The sequence below is a fragment of the Sebastes fasciatus genome, chromosome 22 (genome assembly GCF_043250625.1).
Source record: "Sebastes fasciatus isolate fSebFas1 chromosome 22, fSebFas1.pri, whole genome shotgun sequence".
Taxonomy (NCBI): domain Eukaryota; kingdom Metazoa; phylum Chordata; class Actinopteri; order Perciformes; family Sebastidae; genus Sebastes; species Sebastes fasciatus.
In genome coordinates this window covers 3,618,802-3,642,103 of record NC_133816.1, presented here as the reverse complement: position 1 = coordinate 3,642,103, position 23,302 = coordinate 3,618,802, and the positions used below count along the sequence as shown (strand labels likewise).

At 41.2% G+C, this 23,302-nt stretch overlaps 1 protein-coding gene and 7 non-coding genes across 9 annotated transcripts in view; 7 read left to right on the top strand and 1 right to left on the bottom strand.

Annotated features, from left to right (window-relative positions):
* The window catches only part of m1ap (meiosis 1 associated protein), a 48,967-nt gene that overhangs the window by 10,070 nt on the left and 15,595 nt on the right, over positions 1 to 23,302 (bottom strand). The window lies entirely within an intron of this gene.
* On the top strand, positions 17,664 to 17,735 carry trnaa-cgc (transfer RNA alanine (anticodon CGC)). Its single transcript has one exon. It is a non-coding gene; the product is annotated as a tRNA-Ala (tRNA).
* On the top strand, positions 18,079 to 18,150 carry trnaa-cgc (transfer RNA alanine (anticodon CGC)). The gene has a single exon. It is a non-coding gene; the product is annotated as a tRNA-Ala (tRNA).
* On the top strand, positions 18,521 to 18,592 carry trnaa-ugc (transfer RNA alanine (anticodon UGC)). The gene has a single exon. It is a non-coding gene; the product is annotated as a tRNA-Ala (tRNA).
* trnaa-cgc (transfer RNA alanine (anticodon CGC)) lies at positions 18,892 to 18,963 on the top strand. The gene has a single exon. It is a non-coding gene; the product is annotated as a tRNA-Ala (tRNA).
* On the top strand, positions 19,315 to 19,386 carry trnaa-cgc (transfer RNA alanine (anticodon CGC)). The gene has a single exon. It is a non-coding gene; the product is annotated as a tRNA-Ala (tRNA).
* On the top strand, positions 19,677 to 19,748 carry trnaa-ugc (transfer RNA alanine (anticodon UGC)). Its single transcript has one exon. It is a non-coding gene; the product is annotated as a tRNA-Ala (tRNA).
* On the top strand, positions 21,641 to 21,712 carry trnaa-cgc (transfer RNA alanine (anticodon CGC)). The gene has a single exon. It is a non-coding gene; the product is annotated as a tRNA-Ala (tRNA).

The following is a 23,302-nucleotide window of genomic DNA, read 5'->3' as shown; positions in this document are numbered from 1 at the left end:
TGGTGTCATCTGAGGGCTCCAGTGTCTCTGGATCATCCAGAAACCTTCTTAAGCTTGACTGGATGAGGAGGCCTGCCACTGATTTCCTGAGGGGAAGAAGCAGGGCTGCATTTTGGATGTGAACTGAGAAAAAAACTCAGCCTATATTGTGGTCTAAAATCTGTTGCTTTTCTGGCTATTTTAGAGATGTTAATGTAAATCTCTCTGTATGTGCAGCCCACTTTATCCCATAGGAAAGCAGAAAGCAGCTGCACCGCTCTCCTCTCTTTGCCACTTCTCATTACCGAAAAGAAAAGACACCCTATGGACCTGCCGCACCCTCCTCTCCCTCCACTGTCATCCCACATTGTCCATTTATTATCGCAAACTAGACACAAACCTCACAGAAGGCCCCTCTTCTCCTCTCCCCTTCTATCTGGTGTTTAATAGTTAATGACCCATCAGGAGATAACTAATGGAACTAGAGGGAGAGGAGAGGATCAGGAGGAGGCACTGCGAGAGCGAGGGAGGGTACTGACGGAGGAGGAGAGGAGGGGGGGGGGATAAGACCGAGAAGATGGATGAAGAATAGACAAAGTATTTAAACTCTCCCTGCCAGGAACTTTTAGAAACTTTAAATTCCTAGAATAAAATATGTCTGTGCTTCTTTCATCTGTCATCTACAGTACGGAAGCTATTTTTGGTTCTGGGCCAAAGTTTCCACATCCAGAAATAAGTACTTCATCTGAGGGGAGAGAATTGAGTTTGCTAGGGTTTTTGAACTGATGGACGTTCGTAGTCAGATCCCTGCTGAGTGAAGGCGACAAGGATGAAGAAGGGAGAAAGAGAGGAGATTAACAAAGCATGTACTAATGGCACTTCTGCTTTACGAGTTCTCCTTTTATGTGTCAAACAATCTCGTAAAGTCAAGATACTTTGCTTTAAGTCCTGACACATGCCTCGTGGCCTCTTGCTCTTATAGTAATATGGATTAAAGAACTGGTGGGAATTCTCTGATACTTGGGATCAGCGGTGATATAAGAGCTGCAGACTGCAGAGAAAAAAGCATAAAGGGAAGAACAGGATCAATTCACATTAACCCTAAATACTTAGAAAGATAGAGACATGAATGCAGGGCTCTCAACTAGCTGTTTTCACCATCCTCCCAAAATCCAACCTATACTACCCATAATTAATCAGGACCAGTTCCTCAACCATAAGGCTTATATGCATATATCTGGTCCCATTTCAAAGGTTAGAAGCTAAGGAATATTATTGTAAGTTGTAAGTAAACTAAACTTTATTACCATGGAGATTACAGTGGAGAAGCAACACAAAAGAAAATAAGATTTATTATCATCGTCTAGTATAAAAACTTAAAGGTCCCATATTGTAAAAAGTGAGATTTTCATATCTTTTATATTATAAAGCAGGTTTAAGTGCTACATAAATACTGTTAAACTATCAAAACGCTCAATATACAGAGAAATACACACAGCCCGTATTCAGAAATTGTGCGTTTGAAACAAGCGGTTGGGATTTCTGTCCATTTGTGATGTCACAAATATGCAATATGTAGACCATTACACGGTTTTAAACATTAACATTCTAAATGTGTCCCAGTTTATTCCTGGTTGCAGTGTATGTTAATGACATCAGCTGACAGGAAGTAAACATGGACCCAAACTGTTGCCAGGCAACGTAGTTCCGATGCAATTCCGTTGCAATTTTGTTGAAATGCACTAAAACGGAGCATTTCAGACAGAGGGTAAATACAGGTATATTCAAGCAGACAGTATTGGAAAATAAAGTAGTGTTCTAGTAGAAAAACAAAATACAAGTATGAACCTGAAAATGAGCACGATATGGGACCTTTCATTTCAAAGGCAATATCACCATTAAAACCAACATCCTGGCTAGCTTAGTCGGTAGAGCGGGCGCCCATGTGTGGCCAAGGCTCAGTCCTGGCAGCGGTGGACTGCATGTCATCTCTCTCTCTCCCCCTTTCCAAGACTCTATCCACTGTCCTATCAATAAACGCTTAAAAAATGCCCCCAAAATAATAATTAAAAAAAACAAAAAAACAACATCCTACAGATAATGATGCAACTGAATGTATTCTACTACAATCTGACTACAACTTTAATGATACATTTGATGAAAATACAATAAAATACAACATTTATGATGCATTTTAAAAAGATATACTCTCCATGGTTTGGTTTATTGTTTACATATTGACTGTTTACTGGGGGTTTTACTTCAAAAGACTTTGCCTCTCATTCTAATAAATCAACATTCTAATATGATGAGAATTTTCTTTCAACTCTCGTCCCAAATTCGTCCCTAAAGTAGTTTCCATCCTCCCCAATCCTATTTTTTTCCGGCCCCAGGATGACAGAATGTCCTTAAGCTCGTGCCCTGCATGAATGTAGGAACTGAAGTACATGTACAGTCAAAGGAAGAGGAGGCCAGCAAAGAGAAAGAAGTGAATGCCTTTACGGAAATTGTAATGCAGAGATAAGAGAAAAAAATCCTTTAGAGAACAACAGAGATGGAAGAAAGCGTGTTGAAGCAAATCAATCGCCATTCCCTCCGGTAATGTCTGTCTGGGGAATAGAAACGGAGAGAGGAGGAGACAGAGTAAGTGTGAGAGAGAGAGAGAGAGAGAGAGAGAGAGAGGGGTAGTAGAGAGAAAGAAATATGGAAGTTGGTGTAGAGAAAAGAACTGAAGAAAGTATAAATTACACAGAGAGAGAAAGAGCAGGAAGGACTAGATGAGATAGGGAGGAGATGGATGGGTATGGTGGGTGAGGGATGACGCCGGAAATGCTTGTAAATAGACCGCAGAGTGTGTATCTGTGTGTTTGAGAGAGGAAGAGAGAAAATGAGCTTCTCACAGCAGCATAAATAACTGGAGACAGTCTCATCTTGTGTGTACATTACTGACAGAGGAGGATAGGTGAGAGGAGTTAACCTCCATGTGTGCGTTCAGTAGCTGAAGTGATGCGACGCTGTCTGCGTCTCTCTCTCCAGCAGGCTTATCTGACTCTGTGAGGAATGTGTTTACACCGTAAATCCTCCCGCAGATGTCTCTCCTTCTCAGTCTTTGCTGAGTTCATTAAGTGTGTGTTTACTGAAGGTATGCAAGATTAAAAAAGAAATAACACTGATGTGTTATCGATCGTCCCTCCCAACACTATCTCTCCATGCCTCCTTGCATTCCCTGTCCCTCGTTCTCGTTCTTTCTGCTGTGGTATAATAAGAGATTAAGAATCTATTAGACTATGAGCCAGACCAAGTGACCCATCCCTCTGACCTACAAGTCTAATGGGCTCCTGCATCTCATTAGCATCTCCTCAGTGTGTCTGTATAAAGTGTGACACACATGCTGAGGTGAGGGTGCAGGGTGTCAGCCGGATCTCATTAAGTGTGTGTGGCTGCAACCCCGTCTCCTACAAAAATGATGTTCCCGTATAACTAAACTGCATTCTCAGTTACGTTTGTCAGTCACATTTTCTTATGGTTACAGTTTTATTTTATTTTATTTTTTCCCATAATAATTTATTGGAAGTAACATCAGGTGTACAGAAACATACAGATAAAGCACAAATGTAAATGATTGTCCCTCCACATTTTGGTATTTTTCCCTCAACCCTCACCCATTGCCGATGCAAAAAGGATAAATAACAAAAAACAAATTGAAATTGAAAACAGAAGAAAAAGAAAGATAGAAAAGAAATAAGATAAAAAAAATAATAAATAATAATAAATAAAGTACACACTGACATCAATAATAATTATAGGATAAATCCAAAACTACAGCTAAAATAGGCTGATAAACTTTCCATCAAATATTCAAAGCTTCAAACAAGATGCATTCTCATAAGTACCAAGCCCAGTGACATCAAGTACAAATGGACAAATTAACTGTTAGTGGTCATTTCTGTTTACATAATTCATATTTAGGATCTCATACATGTTAGCTGATGAAGAGAAATACATCTCATATGCCAAAAGTCTATTAGTCTGCCCAAATACACTACGTCCAATTAAAATTAAAACAAAGACTACAAAAAATACAAGTGCACTTAATCATACAACAGTTGTAAACACGTGGTTAACGTTGTAAATTGAAGCAAAACAAAACAAAAAATTCTACAAAACTACTTGGTGAGGTTTAGTAAAAAACCATCATGGTTTAGTTTAAAATGACTACGGTTGTTACGTTATTGAGTTACAGACGTAAATTCAAATAAGTGAAGGTTGACTTTTAGTCTCACACGGGGCACCAACAGTGGTCACCTGGGTGAGAGTCCTGTGTTTGTTTGACCCTTCCACCATCCCGACCTTCTCCCTACGTGGACTTCTGGGAACTATAATTCTTATTATTTATGATACGTCAAAAACAAACGTAATCTGCTACAAAATACGTTCCCTTGAAACGTAATTCACAACGCAGTTTAGTTGTAAAGGAAGGTCATTTTTAGGAGACAGGGCTGGTGTGATCGGTGAGTACGGTGTGTGTGTGTGTGTGTGTGTGTTGTAAATTTATAAGTACTCATGACTCATGTTTGAGTCAAACATGAGTGCTTTAAAAAATGAATGGAGGTGTGGGTGGGGGGGGGGGACCTGTGCCTTTTCAGTTATATCCACTTTAACCACAAGGCCACCAAGCTGCCTGGAAGCCTGTTGCAACAGTTTGGATCTTAATGACAGGAACTGCTGACTCATCCCATCCCTGGAAACACACGTCCTTTAAAAGGACGACTGCTAATCTAATGCCTCGCCTGCTTACTGGTACATCAGCATCTCTCCTCTGTCTCCACCTGTCTAATGAGCTGAGAGCCTTTCCTGTCCAGATGACTCATTTATGACTCCAGATGTTGAGTGATGTTGATGCACACCTAAGGCACAACAACAAAAAACATTTGAATATTTGTGCTTCACTTGACACCGTAGTGCATCTCTGCTTGTTGGAATACAACTTGAACAGGGCAAATATAATTGTGATTCACCTCCACGCACGCACACAAATAACCTTAAAAACACAATCCGATTACATGAAAATGTACTGACTTCAATTTTGCTGTAATTTCCCCTGAGACGTTCAGTTTTTGTGTGTTAAATGAATGACTGATTATCATTTTCAGTGAAGGTTAGGTTATTTTTCTCACCTCTGCCAACGGGGTAGGGCTGTCACTTTTAATTTGAAAATCGCCTCTGGGGAAAACATGTAAATATTCGATCTGTAATGATCTTTCTGAATTCAAAATTGGGTTCAGACTAATTTGATCAATGTACTTGTTAGTTGTCATTTGTGAAAGAAATGCAGCTAACTGGCTGTGGCCATCCACATCTCTTAAAACCCATCGGTGTGAAACTGTTTGTTTCTGTCTGCACGACCTGATAGGCACTTACTTTTGCTTGGTAATAATGTAATAATATAATAACATATAACCCACTCTGGAGAGATAACTACATTCCTTGCTTTCTGTAATTGCCATCTCTCTCTGTCCCACCCTGGCCCACGCCCAGTAATGCTTCCTTTCCCTCCGTGCATTAGGAAGAGTGCATCGTCCTCATCACCATCGACCAATGTAACATTAGCTCGTGTGGGGGAATTAGTGACGAAGCAGTGAGCTAATGCAGTATCAGAGGAGGAAGCGGAGCACTTCTCTACAACCCTGTTTTCACTAATTCATTTAGATATGGATCAGCTTTACCAGGTACAGATAATGGACACGCTAGGCTGTGTGATGGTGGAGATCTTCATGGAAGCTTTTAAACCATCACGTTGTCTGATTCCAGAAAGATGATGGTAATGGAGAACTACTTTGAAGTTCGCTACGTTACTGAAAGGTGAATTAAAACATCAACAGTTTGTCAAAATTTGGCATTAAAAGTTAAAGTGATGAGTTAACATTAAGTGTGTGTCCCTCAATATATATAGAATATGAGCTGAATCACAAGTGAAACAATGTAAGGTGGTAACACACATCCAAAGCCGTAGTAGACAGGTGCCAGACCGCTAGAAGACGGCAATGACAAATGTAAAAAAAGGTCCGCACACTGTAGATCCCTGAAGTCGAGCAGATGCTCTTCTTCAGACTTAATCTTAAGTCTGGAGAAGAGCATCTGCTCGAAACGTCACTACGTTAAGATGTGCCAATAAATTGCACTTAAGGGATCTACAGTGTGGAGACGTTTCTTTTTACATATTTCATTAAATCACGAGTGATGAATCAACATTACTTGCTCCAATTTAAGGAGTTTGCATGTTCTCCCCGTGTTAACGTGGGTTTTCTCCAGGTTCTCAGGTTTCCTCCCACAGTCCAAAGATATGCAGGTTCATTGTTGACTCTAAATGTCCCGTAGGTGTGAATATGAGTGTGAATGGTTGTTTGTCTCTATTTATCAGCCCTGTGATAGTCTAGTGACCCCTCCAGGGTGTACCCCACCTTCACCCAGTGTCGGCTCCAGACCCCCCGCGACCCTGAATTGGATAAGGGGTTACGGATAATGGATGGATGAACACAACTGTTTCTGTTTCCCCTCCAATGAGGTCAGAGGACAGATACAAAACAACTGAGCTGGGAGGAAATGAGTTTCTTTCCTAGTGATTCTTCAATACAGTGAATACTTACAATTGCTCATTTAAGGATAACTTCAGTTTATTACAACTTGGATTGTCACACTTTGTCTCTCTGCTCCTCTTCTCCAGACACATTTCTTGCTCTCCAAATCAAACCATTGCCATATTCCATCTGTCCACCATCACCTGTCTGCCACACCCATCTACACACCTGTCGCCATTCCCCTAATCAGCTCACCCTGGCATTCCCGACCTCCTCACCTGCATCTGACAAAAGTTCAGCTCAAAACGGCGTGCCACGTCGCGCTGCGTCGCTCAAGACCAGAACATGGTTCATAAAGCAGTGTTTTTAATGACTTTGCGTAGCATAAGACCTGTAGGATAAACTTCTAATGGGTGAGTACTGGGTTCTTATTGTTATTATGGTGTGGGATCAGGGATTTAAATCTATGGTGCTGTAATTGTTACGTCTCATATGTTGGAAAATGTACTGAAATCTTTCTCTGTGAGAACATTTGACCGCTGAGTTCAGAGCAGGCTGTTGAATTCATGTTGATAAATTGGTTGCAGGTTGCTGGTTAGCAGGATGGGAGTTGCATGGTGAGCTGAGGTCTGGAGTGGTTGTGCGTGTATGTGCATGTGTGCGCTATCAATTATGTTACGCTGCTGATTGTAAACGTGAGTTTATGGTCTCAATCGCTTCCAAGTCTTTTTCAATACAGCATGATGTTCATTTAGTAAATTATGCTCCCATTTAGAGTCAAACAGACCATAAAGCAGGGGATGCTTTAGGGCGGGGCTACCTTGTGATTGACAGGTCGCTACCACGGCGTTGTCCGGTCTGGGAGTTGTCCGTGTTTTCGTCTTACAACTTTAACACTTTCACAGCGTGTTTTCAGTTCATGAAAGTTAATTGTAACATTTTGGTCGCCTGAAAATGTATTATTCAGCGTTCGGTTGTACTTAGCTCCACCCTCTCGTGTTACTTCTGGTTCCAAAAAACCAAGATGGCGACGGCCAAAATGACGAACTCGAGGCTTCAAAACCAATGTGTGACGCCATGGTGACTACATCCACTTATATAGTCTATGGCTTATGATGGCATTGTACTCACCAAGTTATCGCTTTCAGTTATTGACAGATCTCAGCAATTAACATGTTGCTACAGCAACAGCACCCCAGATGAAATTAACCAGAATGATCTCTTCAGGTTAAATAACACAAATATGTCAGCTTTCCATAATGATATAATATTTATATCTTACAAAAAGTATTATCCTGTTAGGAAATCAATCTCAATTAACCCGGGTAACACTTAATTATGTAATCTAAATAAAAACATCCCTACTTAGCACCGATCCATCAACTTGATATGGAGGTGAGGCAATACTGTGACGCGTCATACATAAACACAAAGGAAGTGCTGATGAATTGTCTGTCTGTGGAGTTTCCCTCTGACATCCAGAGCGACATTGACAGCACACGCTCTGTCCTTGTCTCTGTCAGTGTGTGTCTGTGTGCGAGCATTAATGATGAATAGCTCACTGATGTAGTTTGCGACCGCAACAAATAGGACATTGATCATCTGGTCTGGGCACTCCACACACCAGCGGCTGTGTGACCTAATTGCCTCACGGTCACTTCTGATAAAGCCATGCAGTCACGGGGACAATTAAAGCAGACGGACACTCGAAGGGGACAAGAGGACTGGGGGGGGGGGGACAACAGCGCTGTTATCTGTCCGTCATCACTGAAGGAAAAAAAGAAGAGATATGGTGACAGATACTTGATGAGCAGTCACAGAGAAGTAAAGGGATGGCAGGAGATCAACTGCCTGGTCTCAAGCAGAATCTGGAAATAGGAGAGATGGAAGAGAAGGACACTACGGAGGCTCAGAGAGGATGGCAGCTGGACGACTTCTTTGAAGAGAAAGACAGGAGGACAGAGGATGAGAGGAGCTCTGGAGACAGCATTCATGGAGGCACATAAGAGAGGAGAGAAGGAAACCAGGAGGGATGATGTGAAATTGACAGATGTGTACTTTTTTAGGACCTGACAACGACAACAGTTTATTACAGTTGTCCTGAATAAAACAATTATGGCTGAAAAAAATCCACTTTCCAGGAATCAACAAAAGCTCACTCCCATAGTGACTCCCTCGCACTTCTGAGAGAAAACAGAAAAAAAAGGAAAGGAAGAAAGATGCTGGTGACAGAGCAGACCTATAAAAGAGGACGCAGAGAGGAGATGGGAGCGGGGTAGAGAGATTGGAGGGGTGATAGCAAATAACAAACCTCTCAAAGGAGAAGGGAAGAATGACCTTGTTTTCCTTAAGTGGCTTGAAAGCCAAGATGAGAGAGACACACAGTCTATCTGTGTATGCTCACATACAGATAAAGAGGACAGGAAGAGGGACCGAGATACGCACAAAGAGCACTGATTTGGTCCTCTTATAATCAGTAGTTAGAGAAATACTGTAGTCAATGGGGCTTTACATCCCATAAGTTAACCAGTTCTGTAGACATACAGCCAGTTCCACTATAAAGCAACAATATAGGAAGGACAGTGTGTGGTTTCTGAAATACTCAAACCAGCCTTTCTGGCACCAACAACCATGACATGTTCAAAGTCACTTAAATAACCTTTCCTCCCCATTCTAATTATCTCTGGTTATATTACGCTGTTAACCCATTCAGAGTGACGATAAATGTGTCACTATGTCAGTCGGAAAGCAGTGGAAGAGACTGCCCAGCTCTAGCAACACTAGAAGTACGGGGGCCAAGGGGAACCCCCCACTTTAGGGCCCTATCCCACTTTCTTTTTAAGGTCGATCATGAGTTTTACAGCACCCCTCGCACTTTTTGCTGGCGCTATAACCAAATTCTCCTGCTTGTATATCACTGTTTCATCTCATTTCATATTACATATCACGTTCTCGCTTTGTGATACAGGCCCCAGGGTGAGGACCATTAACTCTGGTTGGATTACGCCGTTGACCCATTCAGAGTGATGTCAGTGAGAAAGCAATGGAAGAGACCGCCCAGATGACAGTAAAAGGCTGTTAGCAGAGAATGGTTTCTATCCATCGACTTCTGGGTTATGGGCCCAAAGACTGGGTCGAGATCCACAGGTGGTTCTCTGGAGATTTTATTAGGGTCGCCAAATAAATTTTGCAGAATTTCTTCCATACATTAGTCTTTAATTTAACATTTATATCTGCAGTACACCTTTGAGCCACATGAAGGAGCCTGAATGTTCGTATTGTTCTGATAATTGTAGCCTACTTATAACACTTAATCTAATATGAAAGGATATTGTATATTCTGTTTGTTTTACTGATAAGAGGAAAAAAACAAGAGCCTGTTAACTCCGCCTAAATGCATTTATTTGGTGTTATTTAGAAAGCATTTAACGTGTGTATATGTTTTCAAAAACAAGTTGTGATTTATCAAACATATATCGCTTCAAAATGGCTGGTTTACCTATTCAAGATAACATGAGATGATGCGGAAATGGCAGTAAAATTTGCGTTCATTTACGCACAAATTCGCTCTCCTTAAGATTTATAGATAAGACCTGTTGCGAATTGGGTCACGATGGTTTGTCATTTTTAAAAAGTGGGTCCCCAGAAAAAAAAGTTTGTGAAACACTGCTGTAGAGAGAAGGTTCTGTAGAAGAGAGGAAATGAGATGGAAATAGAGGTGGAAAAATTTGTGAGAAACGAGCAAAAGATGAAGAAGATGAAGAGAGACAGTGCGTCACTACAGGAGAGATGAGAGAGGGATATTTGGAAGGCAGAGACTGCACGGGAGATTAACTGATGTTATATAGATAGCCAATTCAACAGTTTAGACTCATTTCGGTGATTGTAACTGAAGACATAAACCAACCTCAGGCAAATTAAACAGAAATTAGAAATTGAGAGTTTAATTGCTGTTTTGTGATGATAAGACAATCCCAGCAGGTTGGATTTTTATGCCGTAAAAGCACAGAAATTAAAAGTTTTAGTATATTTTTAGTGGTTCTATGAATGGCAATATCAGACTTTCGATTGGTTGGTCAGCCCCCCTATTTCGGTCCAGACTGAAGACTAGGGAGAGGTGATGGAGACGGAGGAATGATATGATTGACAGAACAAGATAGTGGTGGACAGATGCAGGTAGTCAGAGAATGGAGAAAAGGAAGTGTAACAGCACTCTCTGGGTGTTTAATAGCCAGTCTGAGGAGCCTTTTCCTTATTTTGATTCTATGCTTCTTTCTTTGCTCACTCTCTTGCTCTTTTTTTCTTCAACGAACCATCTGTTGCTCTGAAAGAAAGAGCAAGAGAGACTGAAATTGCTCTCTTGGGCTGCAAAATATGTATTTGAAAAACCGCAAACCACAGGAAGACTCCACCCTTGAATGTATCAGCTGGTTGATATCAACTTTTTAGTTATGAATATGTCAGTCGGGCTGTTCTGTAGATCTACAATGATCTGTTTTAATCTCTATGAGATTTGTTTTCTCGTGACCTTCTGACAGACCGGGATGAAAATGGTTAGAGATTTAAAAAGTTTTATATGGAGATAGACTGATTTTAGGAGGGGTTAGATTAAGAATACAGTGTGGTCGTGATGTGGAGCAAGCAGCCGTCTCTCAGTGTGGGACTAATAGGTTCCATATCCTGGCGTGAAGAGTGATGCCGGTCTCCATCTGTACGACCACCTGCTGCTCTGCCAACGTCACACAGAGGTGTGAACAGCCTGACCTTGGCAACATGTGTGTGCGTGTATGTGTGTGTGTGTGTGTGTGTGTGTGTGGCAAAATGAAAAACATGCTCTCCTATAATTCATGCATCTTCGTATCAATCAGGTGAAACCATATTGACGTATGATTTAATAAGAGAAAATACAGTTTTCATCCACATTCCTGCTACATTCTTGCTGTTTAATCTATGGCCAAATAATGTGTGTGTGTGTGTGTGTGTGTGTGTGTGTGTGCAGTGTGCTTCCTGTCTGTTTGAACGTACTGCAGTAGCTGTGTTTGGGCGTGTGCATGTACAGTTTGTCAGCAGGTCTGGGTGGGGTTTCCTCCTGCGCACCTCTGTGCACTTTTACTCACCACACACTAAACTGAACTAGCTGACTGTGATGGAAAACACACTGAATGAGAGAGAAAGAGCCTGAGAGGGAGTGAACGACTGCAGGTGTGTGGTTGTAATCGTAGCTGAGAAAGAAAAGTCGGGTGGAAAGCTGTTTTTACGCAGAACCAATTACACAAAAATGTAGGAATGGTGTTTATTAACATCCCACAGGAGTTGGGTTTACGCTGGAGTTTGCTGCACAAGATTGATGTACTGAGCAGGTCACAAATACCACCAATAATATCCTCGAGTTACTCCCAGGGTAACACACAATCATGATGAAATTACAAACTTATTAAACTAATTAAAATCTTTAGGTTTCCTGAAGGGGGGAAACAAAATATCTGTTTGCCCGTTGAGCTGAGGTGGAAGGAAAGTCACCAAAAGACATCATTTTAGACTAAAAAGACTTTAACTTTGCAAAATATCCACTTGATTTGTTCAACTCTGACGACTGAAGCCTCATATCTACTTCAGCTAAACTTTTGAATACATTAGTGCTCGGAAGGAGGACCCTCATCACTTCAATGTATCATCATAAAACTGTTCGTATGATATCTTTCGAAAAGTAATTCCTAATTTTTCGTGTGTTTTCCTACGAATTTACAGCAAAACGTGTCCATTTCCATTCATTACATATCGTTTCTCAAAATAAACTTCCGTCTTCACAGGAAACTACTTAGGTTTAGGCAATAAAACGACTTATGTTTAAGAGTAAGATGGTGGTTTGGGTTGTAATAACTGCGAGTTAGTGGCGTAACTTAAGTACGGAAGTTACGTGACAAATAAATCAACGTTAACTTGGTCTCCTTGGTGAAAGTCTGGTGTTTTTTTTACCCCATTTTTGTCGCTCTACATACTTCCTGGTTCACAATTATGTGGTTTACATAAAAATTGATTTTGTGGGATATATACGAATTAGATACAAAGTGCATTACTTTTTGTAGGTATAGCTACAAACGAGTATGAGACCAGCCTGATCACTTACATTTGAAGCCAGTGGGGCACGCTCACATGCACTAACATGCACTAACATGCACTAAAAGCACACACAGCCGGCCCGGCAATGTCAACAAAGTACGAAGCAGCTCTGATTACAACACCCACAGAGTTACTTTATTCTCTGCTCAGGTAGACATTACTCCTCTATATCTTTACATAGCTAATAGTTGTCTACTGCTATATTAATGCTCTGGGTATCATATAGAGCTTCTTTAAGGCTGAGCCGATTAAGTCTTTAGTCTCATATGGGGTCAGGAAGCTGTCCTTCACTGTCCTGATGACCACAGCTAATGCATCACAGTTGCAAGCATTTGCTCTGCAAAAAGGATCTGTGAAAAAGCTCCAGGGTTGTTGCTCTGCAGGTCTTAACTCCCTGCGGAGTGAAGGGAAACTGAGTGGAGAAGTTGCCATTCACATTATTATTGTAATGTAATACAAGAAATAAGGCTCATTGTGAGCCCTCAGGATGAAGACTCGTCTTACCCCTTTTATAAATCTTTGGCTGTGGGCCAGTGGATTATAATCCTCCTCTCAGGGGACACAAATTTTCAGAGTCATTATTCTTGCGACTCAAAATGGATTTGCGGGATGTATGCTGATCCAAGTGCAACTGTGTGGGGTGTGGAAATGGCTTAAGTGATCCGCAGGAGGCAAATAAGGAGATGGAAAGCACTTCTAAACAAAAAGAGCGTAGCGTCTTCAAGGTGGCAGTCACAAAAGATAATAAAGAAGCACAGTACTGCAGGCAGTGTAACAGTTAACATGATTACACAAAGCAGAACACCCACAATATTTCCCACAGTCAATTGTGATCTGATGTAGCGTGTATAGACTGAGAACAGGCTCCCCTTAGTGTATTGTTTCATTACAGTAACAAGCTGATTCTATTTGAGACTGCTATACATAATTTCGTACCTTACAAAGATCTTGGTATCCTAAACACTAGGTTTCACAGCTGCAGACTGGTGTGAAAGCAGCATTTTATTGAATGGAGTTTAGTTCTAATCTAAATCTCAAGTGGTTTAGGCAGCGGAGTACAATAAATCTAGGTTAATACATCATAAATCTATGGTAATACAAGAGAGATAAAGTGAGAACAAGATAAAAGCAGAAAGGAAATGGGATACTTCACAGAAAGTAGGAGGGAGGATGAGAGTTGGAGACAAAAAACATAGCCGAGAATTTCTCCTCCTAAAGAGAGACATATAGAGGAAAAAGAGGAAAAGGGAGGCGCAGGCGGAGGAGGAGAAAGTAATTAAGTAGCTGGAGAGAGAAGAGAAGGGAAGAGGAAAAAAGTCCTCTCATCTCCCTGTTACGCTTTGATGAAGCAAGGCAGATCCTGTGGAGCAGAGAAAGATTCAAAGAAAAGTGAAAATTATATGGGGAAATTATATTGGCGAGGACCACACACACATACACACACAAACATGGAGAGGAAAGGTGCAAAGACACTCAGGAGTCACTCATTTAAGCACATATAAGACACAATCGGTCAAAAAACAGACACATGCACGCTCAGTTACATAAACACACATGCTCTCTCTCTCTAACACACACACACACACACACACACACACACACACACACACACACACACACACACACACCCTCTATTCTTTTAACCACAACAACTGTCATCTGTCTCTTGTAAAAGCTACTTATCTCTCGTACAAACTGGACAGACCGATAGGAAAAGAAAAGACAAATCTGGAGGGGGAAACACTGAGCAGCAAGCGCTGTGGGCAGTTTGAGAGAGAGAGAAGAAAAGGAGGAGAGATTGCGAGGAGAGGGAGAGGATTAGGGGAGATATAATGGGCTATAATCCTTCTCTATTGAGAGACGGATCCAAGAATGGCTGATGGGTTGTCAGTTTGAAAGAGCTATCTGTCCAAGATATGAGTCTGCTTTTAGACTCTCTTTTACCTTTAAGCCCAAATGTCTCCAGCAAAACACAAAATAACACTCGAGATTAGCTCTTTTTCTTTTTACAGTAATGTGGTTTTATGAACAGTTGTTTTCATTTCATTTCAAACACATATTCTTATTTGTGCTTTTAAATATGAATGTACAGTAATTTTGAACAACTATAATTACCTCAAATCTATTTTCCTCATAATCAGTCGCCCTCCCACACTACACTATAGATGTAAATATAATAGAAAAGTCTCCTAGTTCTCAAGGTGAAACCATTCATACACGCTTGATTTTTGTCAAATTGTAATAATTAGGAATACTCTGATGATTATATTAAAATTAACATTGATTTGGATGACAGACAACACTGATGCAGCATTTACATTTCATTGACCTCTCCATAAATCTAAGCAAATCCTATTTGAATCATGAATAACGATTGTTTATTCCATATCTAATATCACATTTAATTCAGGATCCTGTAGCCTTAATAAGACCACTGGAAATCAGAGCTTTTTAAAGGAAAATGCAGTCATCAATTTGTCAATTTAAGTACTAAAGAGTAGTGTGATTACTGCTCCCAGGTAGTATAGCTGAAAGTGATATAAGGTCCAACAATGTTGTGAGGATATTTCACCAGTACATGAGAAAGATATATAAGTTTTAGTTTTGTGTTTAAATTAACAACCTCCTATATAGACCTCCTATATTTTAAATGGATTGAAGTTGAATGTAATTTGATGATTTGCATGTGCACAATTACAAATTACTTTTACATCAGAAACCACACATAAATAATAAGAATAACGGGATGCCGGTAGGATGACCAGATGAGAATGGTTGAAATTCATGACAAGGGAGTTGGGTGTGGGCGTGGTCACAGTGGGCGGGGCCTCCAGTACATTACATTCAGTGTCAACGAAGTAATAATAATAGTAGTATTCTTTCTTGTAGACTTTGCTCTTTGGATCTTTCCCACCCCACTCCTACTAGTACCTGCAGTAATGTTTTTTGTTCACCAGGTTCCAGGACACCAGGCTACATATCAGTGATGGATGGTTTCATTTCCCTCCGTAAATGTTTTACTTCAACAACGCCAACGCTATGCGTAGTTGTTTATCAATTCGCAGCACTTCTACACGGCTAAAAAAACTACAACAGCCATAATTCATGTAGGCTACGGACAGAAGAGTGCCCTGTGTTTGGCAACACCAAAATAATGTTTCACAACATTCAGTATTTAATGTTTTATTGGGTTAAAACTTGGGTTTAGTCTAATTTTTGGGACAAATAGGACAGGATACGGGACAACTGCTCGTGATTCGGGACTGAGTTTTTCAGGACATCTCGTCGCCCTAGACACCTTCTTTTCAAAAGAAATTAAAGAGATACATATTGTTTCAATTATTGGAAATCAGAATGAATTATTAAACATTTTGAAAAGGACACTTCTGTAATGCTGTTGCACATTTTAAAAGAAACTTTTATCACAGAGGTGAGAGCCATCTTCCAGTTAAAACTTGAAACATGTAACAGGTAGATTGAGGGGATGTAGCTCAGTGGTAGAGTGCATGCTTTGCATGTATGAGGTCCTAGGATCAATCCCCACTATCTCCATCTTTATTGATAATGTAATGCTTCTTCAGCATTTAGTAATTTGCGTGAAAGATGCACAAAGATATGTGACTGTGGGTTCAGTTTATTCCCATGCTGGCTGTAGCAGCGCTGTGAACCTCCTGGAGGAGCACACCTGGCTGTGTTTGTGTTGGTGTGTGTGGATGAGAAAATAATGTTTACCTCAAAGCTCAGAGCAAAAGCAGAGAGGCAATAAAGGAGGTTATTGATGTGAGACAGACGGGTGGATGGATGGAGGACAGATCAATGAGGGGATAATACGCAACCTCCGCAGGCTGCTGCTGTGTTTGAATAGAATAACGGCTGTCACTTGAAACCTGGATTTTGGGATTAAATATACGTGGATGGAATGACTGCGTTGTCACTTTGAGACGCATTTTGCAAACTAAGGTGTTGGAATGAAATAAAGGCTTTGACAAAGCTGAGAAGTGACGTGAAAAAAAAGACTAAAACTGTTTGAATGAATATTTGTCAAAATATGATGATGAGGAAACAGATTTTGGCAGCAGTTTGAAAGGGATTTACAGGGAGTTTTTAGAAGCAAGCGTCACATGGATTTTCATAACACTGCACCTTATTATAAGGAAAGACACAAAAGGGTTCAAAACACACAAATACACAAGCACACTTATTTGCATAGAGATAGAAATACTACGTAGAAAAGCAATGAAAATAAACAAATATAGACACAAAATGTGTCACTGAACATTACTTGTATTCGGTGAGTGGAACAGGTCTGTAAAGGTGCAAACACACTCATCCAGAACAAGGCCACCGTGTCAAAATGAACATAGTGAGGAGGGGAACAAAGGCGATAGTTAAAGCTACGAGAGATCAATGAACGGGATGCAGGAAATAAAATATTGCTTTTCCAGGTAACACATAGCCACATCCCCCTGGTGCGTGGAAAAATCCAACTGTGACGGTTCAATTAAAAAATGTGGAGTCAAAGGGAGAGTCCAGCTACCAGAGCATGTCTGTAGTTATTTTAGCCCCACACCTCCTCTCTCTTGTCTGAAAGCACATGACCTCACAGAGGTGATTGGTGTAATTGAGCAGTGAACACAGGCAGGTGTCCAAAAAGGCCCATCTGGCCAGTCGCTGCAGAAGTGTGTATGGCTGTCTGATTGATTGTTTTGGAAAATTACAAAAATGAAGAGGATGTAATTCTACCTCATAGTTAGCCTGTTCATTGCTTACCATTTGCTCTCTTTTTTTAATAACTTTCAGTCCAGCTAATAGCACATCTGCTTTAAGTTATTTTCAAAATCTACTTGATCAGGATAAATTATTAAAAGTTTTGGTGAAGAACGGTTTTGTCACGCTGCTGTTGTCTAAAAGAAACAGTATTTCAGCATGTTTATCGTTAAGAGGTGAGAGAGCCATCTGCCAATTTAAACTTGAAACATATATGAAGGGGATGTAGCTCAGTGGTAGAGCGCATGCTTCGCATGTATGAGGTCCTGGGTTCAATCCCCAGCATCTCCACTTCTTGTGGGTTGGACATGCTGGGATGCAAAAAGATGTTGTGCAACAATTGCCCAATAGCAAACTGTCTTCACAGCGCTGATGATGAGGCGGCAGAGAGCCGGGAAGTCCAAAACTGAAGAAGCTGTTGTAGCTTATTTGCTCTGTCTATCCATTGTTACTTTACCTCCTCTGTCAGAATAAGAAATATTTCACAAAGGATTTGTTGCTACAAATACATATTGTGTAAACTTATTGTCCCGTTTGTGACCGAGCTAAGCTAACGAGCTGACCTTGAGTAAGGTCATTTGCTCAGACTGCTATCTGCCAATTTAAATTTGAAACGTATAGACTGGTGTATGAAGGGGATGTAGCTCAGTGGTAGAGCGCATGCTTCGCATGTATGAGGTCCTGGGTTCAATCCCCAGCATCTCCACTTCTTGGTTAAAAAAAATCATTTGCAGACTAGACCCAGTGGGATTTAAAACAACTGTGGTGAGGGGGTTCACTTGAGAAAGCAAAAAGATGTTGTGTGACAGTTGCCCAAAAGCAAGCTGTCTTTACAGCACTGATGATGAGGGGGCAGAGGGCTGGACAGTCCAAAACTGAAATAGCTGTTGCAGCTTGTTAGCTCTGTCTATCCATTCTTACTTTACCTCCTCTGTCAGAATAAGTTGATGCTACAAATGCATATTGTGTGAACTTATTGTCCTGCTTGCGACCGAGCTAAGCTAACGAGCTGACTTTGAACAAACTCATTATCTCAGACGCCCATCTGTCAATTTAAATGTGAAGCTTATTATGGAGGGGATGTAGCTCAGTGGTAGAGCGCATGCTTTGCATGTATGAGGTCCTGGGTTCAATCCCCAGCATCTCCACTTTTTGTGGATTTGACATGCTGGGATGCAAAAAGATGTTGTGCGACATTTGCCCAATAGCAAACTGTCTTCACAGCGCTGACAATGAGGGGCTGTTGTAGCTTATTTGCTCTGACTCTCCATTGTTACTTTACCTCCTCTGTCAGAATAAGAAATATTTCACAAAGGACTTTTTTCTACAAATACATATTGTGTGAACTTATTGTCCCGTTTGTGACCGAGCTAAGCTAACGAGCTGACCTTGAGTAAGGTCATTTGCTCAGACAGCTATCTTTGAAACATATAGACTGGCACACGAAGGGGATGTAGCTCAGTGGTAGAGCGCATGCTTCGCATGTATGAGGTCCTGGGTTCAATCCCCAGCATCTCCACATCTTGGTAAAAGGAATCACTTGCAGACTAGACCCAGTGGGATTTAAAACAACTGTAGTGAGGGGGTTCACTTGAGGAAGCAAAAAGATGTTGTGTGATAGTTGCCCAAAAGCAAGCTGTCTTTACAGCGCTGATGATGAGGGGGCAGAGGGCTGGACAGTCCAAAACTGAAGAAGTTGTTGCAGCTTGTTAACTCTGTCTATCCATTGTTACTTTATCTCCTCTGTCAGAATAAGTTGATGCTACAAATGCTTATTGTCCTGCTTGCCGCTAAGCTAACGAGCTGACTTTGAACAAACTCATTATCTCAGACACCCATCTGTAAATTTAAATGTGAAGCTTGTTATGGAGGGGATGTAGCTCAGTGGTAGAGCGCATGCTTCGCATGTATGAGGTCCTGGGTTCAATCCCCAGCATCTCCAGATGTTTTTACAATAATTGTCCTTTATTGGATGAGGAAATAAGAGTTTGGATAAAAGATACACAGGAAAGTAAATAGAACAACAGAGAGAAAATAAACACAAGCTCTGTGAGCTACTGAGCTGACTGTTAGCTCGCCAGCTGCTGCAGGTCACCCCCAGCATTGTGAATAGTCACAAAGCTTCCGGCCCCCACCTATTTCACGTAGATGAGTGTCACTTTGGGGTGGGACCGCTGCATTACGGATACAATATGCTGGAAACTGACTTACAAATTGTACTGCGGGTAAAAGGGGGATGTAGCTCAGTGGTAGAGTGCATGCTTTGCATGTATGAGGTCCTGGGTTCAATCCCCAGCATCTCCAACTGTATTGATTTGCTAGAGAACAGGCTACATGCACAAGAGGGCTTTAGACCTGCTGTGACCGCGTTGAATAGAAGACACCGCTTAAAGATAGCCTGTGGAGTTTTTGACCTCTAGTAGCTCTATGGAGTCCTGCCAATGGTTTCACAGGACTGATGACGGTAATGCACTAAGAAGAAACGTAGGACCGTGCCAACAAAGGCAGTGAAGAAGACTGCAAGCTAGAGATATGGATGTAAACAATGCAGGATTTAAAAAATCAATGTTTTATGAGGAAGGAAATGCATTTAATACGTTTGTTTGACTTCAAGGATACACACAACGCACTCAGTTATTTCTTGATGGGATTTTCATCTAACTTTCAACAGAATCATGCTCATTTGGCATCAGAGACAAAAAGCTATTTTGGAGTTGTCTCCGTTGAGAAACAGAGGAAGAGGAGTGTAAGATGAACTTTTCTGCATCATTGCCTGAGACAGTTGCCACTATCATTAATAAAATACCAAATGATGACATTTTTCTGTGGAGGAATGGTGTCACATTCCATCACAGGAGTTCAAAAGCTATGTGACATGAAGCGCTGGTGGCTTTTCAAGCCTCCAGCAGCTCAGTATCATATCAAGATACTTCTTCAGATATGAAAAAAAAAAATGCACTAGTCAATGAAATGGCATTATGGTTTGTCAGGTATGGAGATTTTTCACAGAGTGTCTCAGTGGAAATGTCTATTTCTGATGGTGGAACAACTTGTTAGGAGTGGAATCATTCATATGCAAACTCCTACTGTGATTCACTGACATTCACACCATTTATAGACTCAGAGATCTGCTGCTTTCAACAAGGGTGTATTCATTCACCACAGCCTGTTTCTACTTCACCGCTGACTCTCAAATACTGTGAAGAAGTCATTGTGTGACACCATATGAGAATCTCTTACATGCATACTGCACTACTGTACTATACAGTTGCTGGATATATAAGGAATATTAGCTGTTATCTAGCTGAGATAAATGGACAGTGGAATAATCCACTATCTGTCCACTACTGAAAAGACATGGAAATGCCACTCACAGCCGGGAAACCTAAACCAGCCACACATGGCTAACATAAACAAACCTGTATATATATTTTACACAGTATACGTACTGTTTACCTCTAATGGGGATTCAAGCCTGGGAAGACACAACCACACAGAAACAGAGATCTTTCTTCTTACACTGCAGCTTATCTCAAATGGATTTGTTATCTCTTGATAGTAAAAATGATGATTGATGGAACGGTGATAATGTCCTTATCTTGCGCGGCGGCTACGGGCGTGATTAAGGTGTGTGTGACACGGAGAGGCGTTCTAAACAACAATGGCGGCTCCTGAAGACGTTAGCGTAGCTGCAGTAGCATCAGTTCTATCTGAACTGGAGAGTATTTCTTCATTAAAAGAGCAGAGGACGGCACTAAAGGCTTTTCTCGATGGAAAACGTGTTTTCGCTCTTCTCCCGACTGGCTTCGGCAAGGGTTTGATTGACAGATGGTTCATCCAATCACCTGCTAAGTATTTTTTGAAAGTGCCTGCCCTTTTCCAAACAGTTTCCAAAGACGGCCTCTCAGGTTAATAACATCCACTCCGTAAGTCAAAGTCAGTCAGTGTTTTCAAAGATAATACATGAGCTTACCTCTGCAAATAAATAAATCTGAAATTAAGCAGCTGTGTACACGTTCCATCATTCTACTTTTCTCACCTTCAAACATGCGCCGCTGTTCCTACAAAGATGCGAAGCGCAGCACCTTTTGTTAAGGCAGTTAGATTCCTTCCACCTTGCTATGGCAGTTTGAAAAAAGCTGAATATTGTACTTTACTTTAATTTAAAAACCGTGACATTTGATATAGTATGCATAGGGGATGTAGCTCAGTGGTAGAGCGCATGCTTCGCATGTATGCGGTCCTGGGTTCAATCCCCAGCATCTCCATTTCGTTGAAAACATAAGATCAACACAATCGGCTTTGACCGAGCTGAATAGAACATAAATGGATGCGATACAGTTGAAACTGACTGTGCACTATTGGAAATGACAATACAGGCAAACGAAAAGACACAACAACTGACGACTCTAAGACTTCTTGCTTCTGTAAAAGCCAACTAATCTGAATATCGTATAGTACTGGTTGACATCTATCAAAGGGCTGCAGGATATGGAAATCAGGCAACTTTTCACCACATTTCATAGAACAAAAAGGGTGAGATGGAGTAAAGTGGAGCGGTGATATCAGACTTTGGGGAAACTCATGACGAAGATCAAATTCTCGTCCAGCTTGCTCTTGTCATCTTGTTTGGGTTTAAGCAGCCTCTGAGAGACAGAGAGAGAAAGGCCCAGGTGTTCATGGGAGACAGTCAGACAGTAGTAATCTATCACTGTAGCTGCTCCAGACGGTGTTTGTGTGTATGCGTGTGTCTGTGCGTGTGCGTGTCTGTCTGTCTTGGTGGGTGTCCTCTAGTGCTGAGGATGACTTTGCAAAAAAAAAAGAATATCACTCCCAAAACACATGTTTCTTTTTAGAACTCATGATTCTGTCTCAAGAGTAAATATAAGCTTAGTGTGGTGTGTGTTTGCGTGAGTACAGAGTGTGCTTGTGTGACGCCAAACCGAGACCGAAGAGAAGTCTCGAAGCTGCATTGCAATGTGATGCATGTTTAGAAAATGACACCAGACAAGAACTTCCTTTGGCGTGCAGAATAAATTAACATGAAGCAGCAGAATTACATGGAATAATTAACCAAATCAAAGTTTCTGTGTCACCTCTACCCCCGTATCCTCTCGGCCACTTTGGAACTTTAGGTGGCAGTTTGGGGACAAACTCTGCTGGAAGTTACAGCACAGATGGGACAATATTTCACTGTTGAGGAGGAGACACACACACACAAAAAATGCAGTCTGGCAACTGAAAAGACATTTGGGCTAATGCCTGCCTCAGGTTATGTCACCCCATCTCCTTGTCCTCAATCAGGCGATGGGCCAGAGGGCATCAGCCCACCTACTACCACTGTTATCAACACTGTTCCTGATCTTCTCATCCTCTTTTCACATTTGTATTCCACCCTTTCTCAGCATTCATGTCTGTATCTCTCTCTCTCTCTCTCTCTCTCTCCCTCTGCTCTAAATGCTTTTCTCCTCTGCCTCTCCTCCTTCACCTCTACTTCCGTCTCTTGTCATTGAGATCTGACCATTTTAGAAAATGACGTCTGTAAAGCCGACAGCCGTGAAGTGACTACATTTAATTAATTGCATCAACAGAACACGCAGAAGGGTCAACAGAGACTAAATGCAGTGTGCCAACTCTGAAAAACAAATTTACACCCCCTTTGGGACAATCAGTAACAACCTTGTTTTGACCCATTTTGGCCAGCCAACATTATTTGCATAAAAATGCATAATTTTTTTTCTAATTTTACTAAACTCTGACCCTAATTTCATCATGGGGAATAATAAAAGAAACTCTTCTGCTCTGTTTAGTGTGAAGGAGCCACATCTCTGGGGAATGCCCAGTGTAAAATAAGCCAG